Source organism: Triticum urartu, unplaced genomic scaffold (assembly GCF_003073215.2).
Source record: "Triticum urartu cultivar G1812 unplaced genomic scaffold, Tu2.1 TuUngrouped_contig_231, whole genome shotgun sequence".
Classification (NCBI taxonomy): domain Eukaryota; kingdom Viridiplantae; phylum Streptophyta; class Magnoliopsida; order Poales; family Poaceae; genus Triticum; species Triticum urartu.
Window position 1 is genome coordinate 32817 of NW_024112782.1, and position 13526 is coordinate 46342.

General features: G+C 44.1%; 1 pseudogene; it reads right to left on the bottom strand.

Moving 5' to 3' along the window:
- Positions 1-523: 523 nt before the first annotated feature.
- Positions 524-8481, bottom strand: LOC125526915 (annotated as a pseudogene).
- Positions 8482-13526: the final 5045 nt, after the last annotated feature.

The following is a 13526-nucleotide window of genomic DNA, read 5'->3' on the forward strand; positions in this document are numbered from 1 at the left end:
TACAAATAATTGACGGACAGACATACCAAAAGTCCCCTCTTCTGGTAATATATAGCACCCAATGGAAATACTAACAGAATTTTGACGACAAACTGACAGTGCTAGGCCAGAATTTTGAAAAACAAATACAACGATATAACAGCCCGTAGGCGAATAGAAGTTGAAATACGCATGCTAATTATTCAAACAAGATCAAGTTAATGATAGACAATAGTGTTCGAAAGCTTCCTGTAGGTGTCTGATCCTGGCAACGGTGTCACAAACGACATGGCAACAAACAGTTTCTGATCATGGCAGGTCTTGCAGGACAATACTTCTACTCCATGTGTCTCTGTTTTCCGTCCGTCTGTATGTGCTGGAATAATTCTGCAAACAAGCCATACACGATCAACACCAGAAGAAAGCCAAACATATAGTGATGGGGCATGTGTTTTTTACCGTCAAAAAATAAATCCGAGGGGTACAATACAATATGACCAACCTTTGCAGACAACATCTCTTCCAAGTCTTTGGAAACGGTAGTTCAACCTTTGCAGACATACTTCCATGTCTTCGGCTTCACCAGCATAGGCTTATCTACACAGATTAGTCATGTAAAACTTACACTTATTAGAAGGAAATGACGGATTTAGAAGGTTGCACTCCTCTGTAAAACTTATTAGAAGGAAATGACAAAAATGATAACAACTTCACTAGTAGTACGACAGAAGCCTGCTCTAGTTTTTTGTCGTACTACTAGTGAAGCTATTATCATTTTCTAACTAGCACATTTAACACTCGCTAGTAAGTTGTAATATAGAAGGTAATTGCTGCGTGCTTACTTTCATAAAGACGGGCATCTATGTATTCCTGCTGGATGCTCCCAAGGCATTGCTGTAGGCTTGCACGGAGGGTCTTCATACCAGGGCAGTCTATAATGCGAAGATATTGGAGAGATGAATATGCTTGCGGCACATCCGGTAGGGATGACAGGGAATTGCAGTGCGCAAGCTCGAGGTACTCCAAGGGTTGGAGCTCAGGAGAGCAATTTTCTAGAGATGCCTGTTAGATGTGTATAGTCATTTGTCTGTATATCCCCAATGTATAAGGGGTTTTCTGCACTTTGCCACACATGTATATGTACTGACCTCTGGCCTTCAGTGAATACTAGTTGCTCATTTATCCAACGTTGGTATCAGATGCTAGGTTAGCCTTGCTCTCCCGCATAAAGTATACAAATAACTACGCACTTGTAAAAAAATGTCCGAGTAGAAATGTTTCTCCAAGAAAAATATTGTCCCTCACATATAAGAATGTGTACTAAACATATCAGTGAGAAAATTTATTATTACCCATATGTTAAAATTTTGAGAATGCATTTGTTAACATAATTCCGGTGAGATTAATGGGTGGGAACATGATTACATTTTTTTCATGGTGGCAGTCAAAATCAAAATTGGTCTACAGTGCATATGGAGTACTGTAGAAGAGTACTTGTAACTGGCTGATCAATGCTAAATCTGAAACCAGCCGCTACGTACCGCTGCACTTGTCAGACAGCACATGCCTTGTTTGATCCAAAGCTACTGCCTGAAATCAGTTATACATATTGTTGCACTTGCCTGACAGTGTCATGCTTCGTTTCTCTGGACATACATATAGATGAATGCAGTGAACTCATCGAATTGATCATCATATCAACTCATTTTAGAACATGTAAGCGTTCTGTTTTTTCATCTAAAGAAAGAACGTTATGAAATTTGCACCTCATCCTGTTGGTAATCAGTAGTGATTGGTTTTGTTTCAGTGACGGATTTTTTTCCTGAACTTTTTGGTATTGTTCTTGGTGGTTTTCAGGTTTCCAAATCAGGGAGAAGGGAGGGAGATTGCCCGATTATTGGCACGGTTGCATCAATGGCTGGCTGATCACGTATGAAGCTCTAGACCATCCTCCTCCTGGATGAAGAATCGACGGGGAACTTAAAGTGGTTCGTGCTGAATATCGAACCTTGATGAGAAACTTGGTACATAAAATTCAAAGTGGATCGCTATGATGCAATGCATACAAAAGTTCCTAACATCACTTCAGAACAGTATTCCTAGCTGGGGCAGAGTACGAGTGCAAATCGACAGCTCAAATAGTTCATAAATAACAGTGCATGCATGTACGAACCAAAATAGTAGCACTGTTATGTGTTAAACACACTGTTGGTTGCCCAGTATAGATACTACTACTGTCATACAAGTCCATAACTAACTAAAATTCGAAAATGGTGGCAGAATTTTGATACAAACTGACGGTGCCCAGGGCTGAATGTCGCAGTATAAGGGGGAACCAACAGCTTCAGATATAACATAATGGTCACCAAATAACAGTACATGTATGCACAAGTCAAAATAGTAATAGTACAGTTATACATACAGACATACAGAGACCAACAGACAGACCTACCAAAAATTGGGCTAACAAGTTACCTCTTCTGAGCATAGCACCCAAAAAAGAAATACTGACAGAATTTCGACAAAAAAACCTGACAGTGCCAGGCAGAACTTCGAAAAAGAAATACAATGGTATAGCAGCCCATAGGTGAACAGAAGTGCAGAATACAACTACTGATTAGTCAAACAAGATCTCTTTCTGGGGATAGAAACAAATGATGGAAAATAGTGTTTGCCGCGCTTTCTGACTACTGATCTCGCAATTCAACATGGCAACAACTTTCGTGTGGCAACATCACAAAACAAACATGGCAATACCAATTGTTGATACTGGTGGGTCTTGCAAGACAATAGTTCTACTCCAAGTGATCTCTCTTTCCGTCAGTCTGTCCATGCTTGAAGGATTCTGCAAGGAAGCCATGCACGATCAACACCAGAAGAAAGCCAAACTACAATGATGAGGCATGTATCCTTTTTCTGTCAAAATAAATATTAGGGGTACAATATCACCAACCTTTGCAGACAGCATATCTTCCGAGTCTTTGGGAATAGTAGTTCAACCTTTGCAGATATATTTCCATGTCTTCGGCTTCAGCAACATAGGCTCTGCATGGATTATTAATGTAAGAACTTACACTTCAAGGAAAATCATGAAAGAAATGACGAAATTAGATAAAGGAATATTTAACTTGCTCTATTTTTCTGTCGTACTACTAGTGAAGTTATTATCATTCTAACTAGCACATGTAACACCCGCTAGCAAGTAGTAATAGAGAAGGTAATTGCTGTGTGCTTACTTCCATAAAGATGCGCATCTATGTGCACCCACTGGATGCCACCCAGGCGTTGCTGCAGACTTCCAGGGAGCGTCTTCATATCAGGGCAGTCTCCAATGAGAAGATGTTGGAGAGACGAGTATGCTTGTGGCACATCCGGTAGGGATGACATGGAATTGCAGTACATAAGCTGGAGGTACTCCAAGGATTGGAGCTCGGGAGAGCGGGTTTCCAGAGATGCCAACCGACCACAGTTAACAATGTCTAGTCTCTTGAGGGACGGGGGAATATAGAGGACCCCTGTTAAGCCATGACAGTTGTACAATGATAATTCTTCTATACTGGATGACCCTTGATGAGTCGATGATACTGACTGTCCCTGTTGCTGCTTCCTGCCGGATGTGGAATCGAGCTTACTGCAATTATAAATGTAAACTGTCCTGAGAGATGCAGGGGCGTTGAAGAGCTCAACCAAGTTTCTACAACTCCGTATAGTCAGAGTCTCTAGACGTGGCAGGAGTTGACTGGTTTCTGATGATGTTGATGAAGGAAATATGCCCTAGAGGCAATAATAAAGTTATTATTCATTTCCTTATATCATGATAAATGTTTATTATTCATGCTAGAATTGTATTAACCGGAAACATAATACATGTGTGAATACATAGACAAACTTAGTGTCACTAGTATGCCTCTACTTCACTAGCTCGTTAATCAAAGATGGTTATGTTTCCTAACCATGAACAAAGTGTTGTTATTTGATTAACGAGGTCACATCATTAGTTGAATGATCTGATTGACATGACCCATTCCATTAGCTTAGCACCCGATCGTTTAGTATGTTGCTATTGCTTTCTTCATGACTTATACATGTTCCTATGACTATGAGATTATGCAACTCCCGTTTGCCGGAGGAACACTTTGTGTGCTACCAAACGTCACAACGTAACTGGGTGATTATAAAGGAGCTCTACAGGTGTCTCCAATGGTAGATGTTGGGTTGGCGTATTTCGAGAATAGGATTTGTCACTCCGATTGTCAGAGAGGTATCTCTGGGCCCTCTCGGTAATGCACATCACATAAGCCTTGCAAGCATTGCAACTAATGAGTTAGTTGCGGGATGATGTATTACGGAACGAGTAAAGAGACTTGCCAGTAACGAGATTGAACTAGGTATTGGACACCGACGATCGAATCTCGGGCAAGCAACATACCAATGACAAAGGGAACAACGTATGTTGTTATGCGGTCTGACCGATAAAGATCTTCGTAGAATATGTAGGAGACAATATGGGCATCCAGGTCCCACTATTGGTTATTTACCGGAGACGTGTCTCGGTCATTTCTACATTGTTCTCGAACCGTAGGGTCCGCTTAAACTTTATGCTTGATGTACCGAAGTTACGGAGTGATGATCACGGACATGACGAGGAGTCTCGAAATGGTCGAGACATAAAGATTGATATATTGGAAGCCTATATTTGGACATCGGAAGTGTTCCGGGTGAAATCGGGATTTTACCGGAGTACCGGGAGGTTACCGGAACCCCCCGGGAGCCATATGGGCCTTAATGGGCTTTAGTGGAAAGGAGAAAGGGGCAGCCCAAGGTGGCCGTGCCCCCCCCTCCCCTAGTCCTATTAGGACTAGGAGAGGTGGCCGGCCCCCCTCTCTCTCTTTCCCCCTCGGGGAATCCAAGTCCAACTAGGATTGGGGGGGGGGAGTCCTACTCCCGGTAGGAGTAGGACTCCTCCTGCGCCCTCCTCCTGGCCGGCGGCCCCCTCCCCCTTGGCTCCTTTATATACGGAGGCAGGGGAGCACCTCTAGACACACAAGTTGATCCTTGAGATTGTTCCTTAGCCGTGTGCGGTACCCCCTACCACCATATTCCACCTCGATCATATTGTAGCGGTGCTTAGGCGAAGCCCTGCGACGGTAGAACATCAAGATCGTCACCACGCCGTCGTGCTGACGGAACTCCTCCCCGACGCTTTGCTGGATCGGAGCCCGGGGATCGTCATCGAGCTGTACGTGTGCTAAGAACTCGGAGGTGCCGGAGTAACGGTGCTTGGATCGGTCGGCTCGGGAAGACGTACGACTACTTCCTCTATGTTGCGTCAACGCTTCCGCAGTCGGTCTGCGTAGGTACGTAGACAACACTCTCCCCTCTCGTTGCTATGCATCACCATGATCTTGCGTGTCCGTAGGAATTTTTTTGAAATTACTGCGTTCCCCAACAGTTGATTGCTCAGCAGAAGATTGTGCATATCCAGTCAGATTATTGCATTCCTCAATCCAAAGCTTCCTCAAGAATACCAATCCTTCAAACAATTTTTCTGGCCAGTGGATGAGCGTATGGCACCTCGCAATTGAAAAATCTTGAAGGTGTACAAAGCATGCACACAGCTCTGTTACACTTATACCTGACTTAAAGTCTTTTAACACCAAAACTTCTAGAGGAAAGTCTTGAGCATTCCCATTCTCCTTGATGTTCACCACTTCCCTCAAACTATTCTCAGCCCCCGTTGAGGTTGTACTCTGTTCAATGCTAGTCAGTTCCAGATTGGTCAATGAAGTCATATGTCTCGCCACCCACAAGAACAAATCTACCTCGCGTCCTTCCAACTTCAATACACTAAGCTTTGGTGATTTAGCTGTAGTTGCCAACCCTGGACAATTCTTAATACAAACATTCTGTAGCTTAGGGAAGGTCGGATGTCCTGGCAATGCTTTCAACTTTACACAGTTGCTAATATGCAGCTTCTCAAGTAGAGGAAACATCATCACCTCTCCTTGCATCCCATCATTATCTATTTCCCACCATCTCTCCAAACAAACAAGACTTTTTAGCATAAGCTCCTTCAGATTTGGAAATGCAAACGATGTATCACACTCACTGCTGAACAACCATACTAGTTTTGTACAGCTAAAAAGATGGATCTCAACAATGTTTTGCAACATAGTCATCCATGTTGGGAAGGTGGTGGCTCCATATGACTCTATCCTATGGCATGTAGTCCATCATGAGGTTTGAGATTCTCGAGCACTTTTGCATCCTCTTCATTATCCCGGCAGCTAGTATTATATTTATAATAATTCCATCCGAAGGTCCATGTTAATCTCAGTTCTCTTAGCTCCTTGTTCACAAGGTTTGCTGCTTTTGCATCCACTTCTGTCACGTTTGCCAGATTACGTAGCTTTAGTTGACCACCAAGGTTTAAATTTCCAAGCTCTCCAACCTTATTACAATTAGGGTCACTACCTGCTACAAAGCATGTAAGTCTCTGAAGGGATGTGAGTTTCCTGAGGTCTGTGGGCATGCACTTAAGCTCTGGACAACCATGAGTGTAAAGGTGACAAAGGGAAGTCATATACTTCATTTGTCTTGGAAGTCTACAAAGAGATTCACAGCCAGAGAGAGCGTTTGAAGGTTGTATAGAATGCTCACATCTTCAGGAAGTGCCTTGATACATCTACTTCTTGAGAGATCTAGGTACCTCAGGTGATGCAGATGTTTTGGTTTCAGCGGAAACGATCTTCTCTGTGAACAGAGTTGTAATGCTTGCAAAGAGCTATATTTTGATGAATGTTGCAACGAACTTTTCATATACCTATCACATAGAAGAGTTTGGATAGCTGGAGAGCTTTTCTCTAGAGAACTATTCAATTTTCTTTCTAGTTCCTTGCATGACAAAAATAAATGACGAGCAGTGTTTGGAAGCCACTCACTCTGACTTGTTTCCTCTGTTGCGACAACAGATTCAATTTTGCCTTGTTCCTCAGTTGCCAAGACACATTCCTTTCCCATTACAGACAGTGCAACATCGTGCATAAGATCGTGAATTTTACATGTAGTTCTGGAATAACACGACCAGGTGTCTTCAACTTCCTTGACCGTGGCTTGGACTTGTTCCACATCCTGAAAGAATGACCTTGAGGCCAGCTCATTGAAAATATGTTTGCCAATGGTTTCAAGACGAACTTGCTTTTCCTGGATGAAGCCATGTGCAATCCATAGTTGGATCAGCTTGTCCACATCAATCTTGTGATCTTTGGGAAATATTGCACAAAAAGCAAAACATTGCTTCATACGCGGCGACAAGTCGTTGTAACTGAGCTTGAGTATTGGTAAGATTCCATTCTCCTCGGTGCAAATGCTGCTTCTCCTTAATACAGTCTCCCATTCCTCCTTACTGGTCTTGGTAGACAGCATGCAGCCCAGTGCTGTTGCAGCTAAAGGAGAGCCAGAACATCTCCCCACAATCTTATCAACCATATTCACCAACTCAGCAGACCTTTCCTCTTCCTTCTTGAAATGGCTAAATGCTGTTGTCTTGATAATTTCCTTTATGTATTGATCTTTCAAAGCTGTGAGATTATATGCTTCAACAGTACGCATCATTTCTGCAACTCCACCATCACGAGTTGTTGTCAAAACCAGACTACCCATGCCACCATGTTGAAGTCGGGCCTTAAGCTGTTTCCATTTATAAACCTCTTTATTCCAGACATCATCAAGTACAAGGAGGTACCTTTGCCCGCTGACCAAATCCTGAAGTTTATCCAGTGGTGTTTTATTTTTCTTGGAAGCGGTTTCTTTTGTGCCATCATCCTTCTTCTCAGGAGCTGCTTCAACTATTCTTGTAGCCAGAGAATCCACATCAAAGTTGTTAGAGACACACACCCATAGCAGCAAATCAAAGTGCTTCTGAATTCTGGGTACATTATAGATAACTTGTGCAAATGTGGTCTTGCCCAGACCCCCCATTCCAATGATGGGAATAACTGTGAGATCTGCATTGTTAGATTGCATAACTAGTCTACTAACAATTTCAGTCTTATCATTGGCTCTGGATACATTGATGATTTCCTTGATTTCCTTTGGGTCAGTGATAGCATGGTCTGTCCGCCGCAACTGACAGGATACCGGCGGTTGTTGTTGATACTTAAAGCCAAAGGCATTCATTTCAATCACAAGGACCTCGATGGCCTGCACAATCTTGCAGGGCTTTCTTCCCATCCTGTTACGGAATACAAAACGGTTGTGAGTGGGAAAGAGTTTTACCACATCGAAGCCAAGCTCCTTGTAGTGCCCCTTCCTTTTTGCTTCACGACGAAGTGCCTCGTACTTGAACTCGTCGAAGACTTCATTCACCTTGTAAGCCACCTTCTTGATGGCCTGGAGCCAGGCCGCTGCCCCTTCTCTTTGGGCTGCCGCCTGCTCGGCATCGGTGATGATGTCCAGGATGGCAGGCAGTTTGCGCATCAGGATCTCATGTTGCTCCTCCATGCCCTTCAACACCCTGTACTTGTCAAGGAGGTAGTTGGACGCCTTCCCCATCACGATTTTGAGCAGTGGTCCGACCACCATGGTGGCCCCCACCGCCGCCATCGGAACACCAAGAACACAGAGAAGGTCAAGTGCAGTGCGAGTGGATAAGAAAATGGTCTGTGCAAGATGCGCTTGCTTGGTTGCGAGGAAGATGGAAGCAAATGCTAGCTACGACTTACAGGAAGAGGTATTACATGTGGATGTGCTTGGTTTCCTCACTAGCACAATATACAAATGACAGTTGTAGTGTTCTAGATACTCGTACTTAATAAAACATCACTGCTTTTGAGTAGCATCTTTTCAGGAAAATTGTTTTCTTGGCGCCCAATGGCAGCGCCTTCAACAACGGTCATCGGTCAGGGCTACATCTATTTGCAAGTGTGAGCGCATTGCTGCGCTATCTAGACAAATGTTAGTAGCCATGCTGCATCACACAGATTAGTGTGCAGGAACGTGATGCTGTGATGATTCCCAGTAATACGCAATACTATTATGAAAGGGACCATGTCAGTAATATATTTATGCTAACGAGGCCAGTTGGATGCCTACAGGATAATTACTTTTTACTATTTGTTGCCAATGCTAATGCCAGAGGCGAAGAAACCGAGTCTTTTTACAATTGGCGTCCACTATGCCATTGGCACGCAGAGAACACAGTGAAGCACATAAAGGTGAACAAGCAGCCTAACAGTCATGTGCTTGCTTCCTTGCTTGTAATGAAAATGGAGGCAAATAATGCTAGCAAGTATCTACTTGAATTCCGAAGCGGAGACGTACATGTTGGAATGCGTTTGTCTTGAGGATGCTGGAGAAGCAAAGAGGAGCGAGGGCGGCGCTATGGCCCCCTCCTCCTCCGGTTCGGCTTGGTTTGAGGATCCCGTCGGCGCTCACTGGGGGGATTTACGAGGCAGTGCTATCTGAATTCCCAGGCACCCTAGGAAGCCCAGCACCGCTGAACAACTGAAAGCCCAGCGCTATCTGTTGTTTTTTACGGGCAGCAGTAATAAATTAAAGTTTGGGCCTGTTCACAGACTCAACACTCTGTTTGCTTGACTAAATTCACACTTTTGAAAGCTACTCCCTCCGTTCCAAATAGTACAAAGTTGAGTCATCTATTTTGGAACGGAGGGAGTATACATTAACTTTCTTTTACAAGCATGCACACGAATTCATGAAGAAGTAACTAAAGGAATACATAGGACCAATAAACAGTGCCCGAAACACCAGATACGAATACGTAAATCCAGACAAGTGCTGCAATTGCATGGTTTTGGTTGAAGGAAATATGCCCTAGAGGCAATAATAAAGTTATTCTTTATTTCCTTATATCATGATAAAATTTTATTATTCATGCTAGAATTGTATTAACCGGAAACATAATACATGTGTGAATACATAGACAAACAGAGTGTCACTAGTATGCCTCTACTAGACTAGCTTGTTAATCAAAGATGGTTATGTTTCCTAATCATGGACAAAGAGTTGTCATTTGATTAACAGGATCACATCATTAGTTGAATGATCTGATTGACATGACCCATTGCATTAGCTTAGCACCCGATCGTTTAGTATGTTGTTATTGCTTTCTTCATGACTTATACATGTTCCTATGACTATGAGATTATGCAACTCCCGTTTGCCAGAGGAACACTTTGTGTGCTACCAAATGTCACAACGTAACTGGGTGATTATAAAGGAGCTCTACAGGTGTTTCCAAAGGTACATGTTGGGTTGGCGTATTTCGAGATTAGGATTTGTCACTCCGATTGTCGGAGAGGTATCTCTGGGCCCTCTCGATAATGCACATCACTTAAGCCTTGCAAGCATTGCAACTAATGAGTTAGTTGCGGGATGATGTATTACAGAACGAGTAAAGAGACTTGCCAGTAACGAGATTGAACTAGGTATGGGATACCGACGATCGAACTCGGGCAAGTAACATACCGATGACAAAGGGAACAACGTATGTTGTTATGCGGTCTGACCGATAAAAGATCTTCGTAGAATATGTAGGAGCCAATATGAGCATCCAGGTTCCGCTATTGGTTATTGACCGGAGACGTGTCTCGGTCATGTCTACATTGTTCTCGAACCCGTAGGGTCCGCACGCTTAAGGTTACGATGACAGTTATATTATGAGTTTATGCATTTTGATGTACCGAAGGTTGTTCGGAGTCCCAGATGTGATCACAGACATTACGAGGAGTCTCGAAATGGTCAAGACATAAAGATTGATATATTGGAAGCCTATGTTTGGCTATCGGAAGTGTTCCGGGTGAAATCGGGATTTTACCGGAGTACCGGGAGGTTACCGGAACCCCCCGGGAGCTATATGGGCCTAAGTGGGCCTTAGTGGAAAAGAGAAGGGGCAGCCCAAGATGGGCCGCGCGCCCCTCCCCTCCCTTGGTCCGAATAGGACAAGGAGAGGGGGCCGGCCCCCCTCTCTCTTTCCCCCCCTCCGCGAATCCTATTCCAACTAGGATTGGGCGGGGGGGAATCCTACTCCCAGAGGGAGTAGGACTCCTCCTGGCGCGCCTCTCCTAGGCCGGCCGCACCCCCCCCCCTTGAGCCTTTATATACGGAGGCAGGGGCACCCCAGAGAAACACAAGTTGATCCACGTGATCATATTCTTAGCCGTGTGCGGTGCCCCCTTCCACCATAGTCCTCGATAATATTGTAGCGGTGCTTAGGCGAAGCCCTGCTGCAGTAGTACATCAAGATCGTCACCACGCCGTCGTGCTGACGGAACTCTTCCCCGACACTTTGCTGGATCGGAGTCCGGGGATCGTCATCGAGCTGAACGTGTGCTAGAACTCGGAGGTGCCGTAGTTTCGGTGCTTGATCGGTCGGGACGTGGAGACGTACGACTACATCAACCAAACGCTTCCGTTGTCGATCTACAAGGGTACGTAGATCACACTCTCCCCCTCTCGTTGCTATGCATCACTATGATCTTGCGTGAGCGTAGGAATTTTTTTGAAATTACTACGAAACCCATCAGTGGCATCCGAGCCTAGGTTTTATATGTTGATGTCATATGCACGAGTAGAACACAAGTGAGTTGGGGGCGATATAAGTCATACTGCTTACCAGCATGTCATACTTTGGTTCGGCGGTATTGTTGGACGAAGCGGCCCGGACCGACATTACGCGTACGCTTACGTGAGACCGGTTCTCCCGACGTGCTTTGCACATAGGTGGCTTGCGGGTGACAGTTTCTCCAACTTTAGTTGAACTGAGTGTGGCTACGCCCGGTCCTTGCGAAGGTTAAAACAGCACCAACTTGACAAACTATCGTTGTGGTTTTTGATGCGTAGGTAAGATTGGTTCTTGCTTAAGCCCGTAGCAGCCACGTAAAACATGCAACAACAAAGTAGAGGACGTCTAACTTGTTTTTGCAGGGCATGTTGTGATGTGATATGGCAAGACATGATGCTAAATTTTATTGTATGAGATGATCATATTTTGTAACCGAGTTATCGGCAACTGGCAGGAGCCATATGGTTGTCGCTTTATTGTATGCAATGCAATCTCGCTGTAATGCTTTACTTTATCACTAAGCGGTAGCGATAGTCGTGGAAGCATAAGATTGGCGAGACGACAACGATGCTACGATGGAAATCAAAGTGTCGCGCCGGTGACGATGGTGATCATGACGGTGCTTCGGAGATGGAGATCACAAGCACAAGATGATGATGGCCATATCATATCACTTATATTGATTGCATGTGATGTTTATCTTTTATGCATCTTATCTTGCTTTGATTGACGGTAGCATTATAAGATGATCTCTCACTAAATTATCAAGAAGTATTCTCCCTGAGTATGCACCGTTGCGAAAGTTCTTCGTGCTGAGACACCATGTGATGATCGGGTGTGATAGGCTCTACGTTCAAATACAACGGGTGCAAAACAGTTGCACACGCGGAATACTCAGGTTATACTTGACGAGCCAAGCATATACAGATATGGCCTCGGAACACGGAGACCGAAAGGTCGAGCGTGAATCATATAGTAGATATGATCAACATAGTGATGTTCACCAATGAAACTACTCCATCTCACGTGATGATCGGACATGGTTTAGTTGATTTGGATCACGTAATCACTTAGAGGATTAGAGGGATATCTATCTAAGTGGGAGTTCTTTAAGTAATATGATTAATTGAACCTAAATTTATCATGAACTTAGTACCTGATAGTATCTTGCTTGTTTATGATTGTAGATAAATGGCCCGTGCTGTTGTTCCGTTGAATTTTAATGTGTTCCCTGAGAAAGCAAAGTTGAAAGATGATGGTGCAACTTGAGGATTATCCTCATTGCTGCACAGAAGAATTACGTCCTGGAAGCACCGCTGGGTGCCAGGCATGCTGCTGGAGCAACACCAGATGTTGTGAACGTCTGGCAGAGCAAAGCTGATGACTACTCGATAGTTCAGTGTGCCATGCTTTACGGCTTAGAACCGGGACTTCAACGACGTTTTGAACGTCATGGAGCATATGAGATGTTCCAGGAGTTGAAGTTAATATTTCAAGCAAATGCCCGGATTGAGAGATATGAAGTCTCCAATAAGTTCTATAGCTGCAAGATGGAGGAGAACAGTTCTGTCAGTGAGCATATACTCAAAATGTCTGGGTATAATAATCACTTGATTCAAATGGGAGTTAATCTTCCAGATGATTGCGTCATTGACAGAATTCTCCAATCACTGCCACCAAGCTACAAGAGCTTCGTGATGAACTATAATATGCAAGGGATGAATAAGACTATTCCCGAGCTCTTCGCAATGCTGAAAGCTGCGGAGGTAGAAATCAAAAAGGAGCATCAAGTGTTGATGGTCAACAAGGCCACTAGTTTCAAGAAAAAGGGCAAAGGGAAGAACAAGGGGAACTTCAAGAAGAACATCAAGCAAGTTGCTGCTCAAGAGAAGAAACCCAAGTCTGGACCTAAGCCTGAAACTGAGTGCTTCTACTGCAAGCAGACTGGTCACTGGAAGCGGAA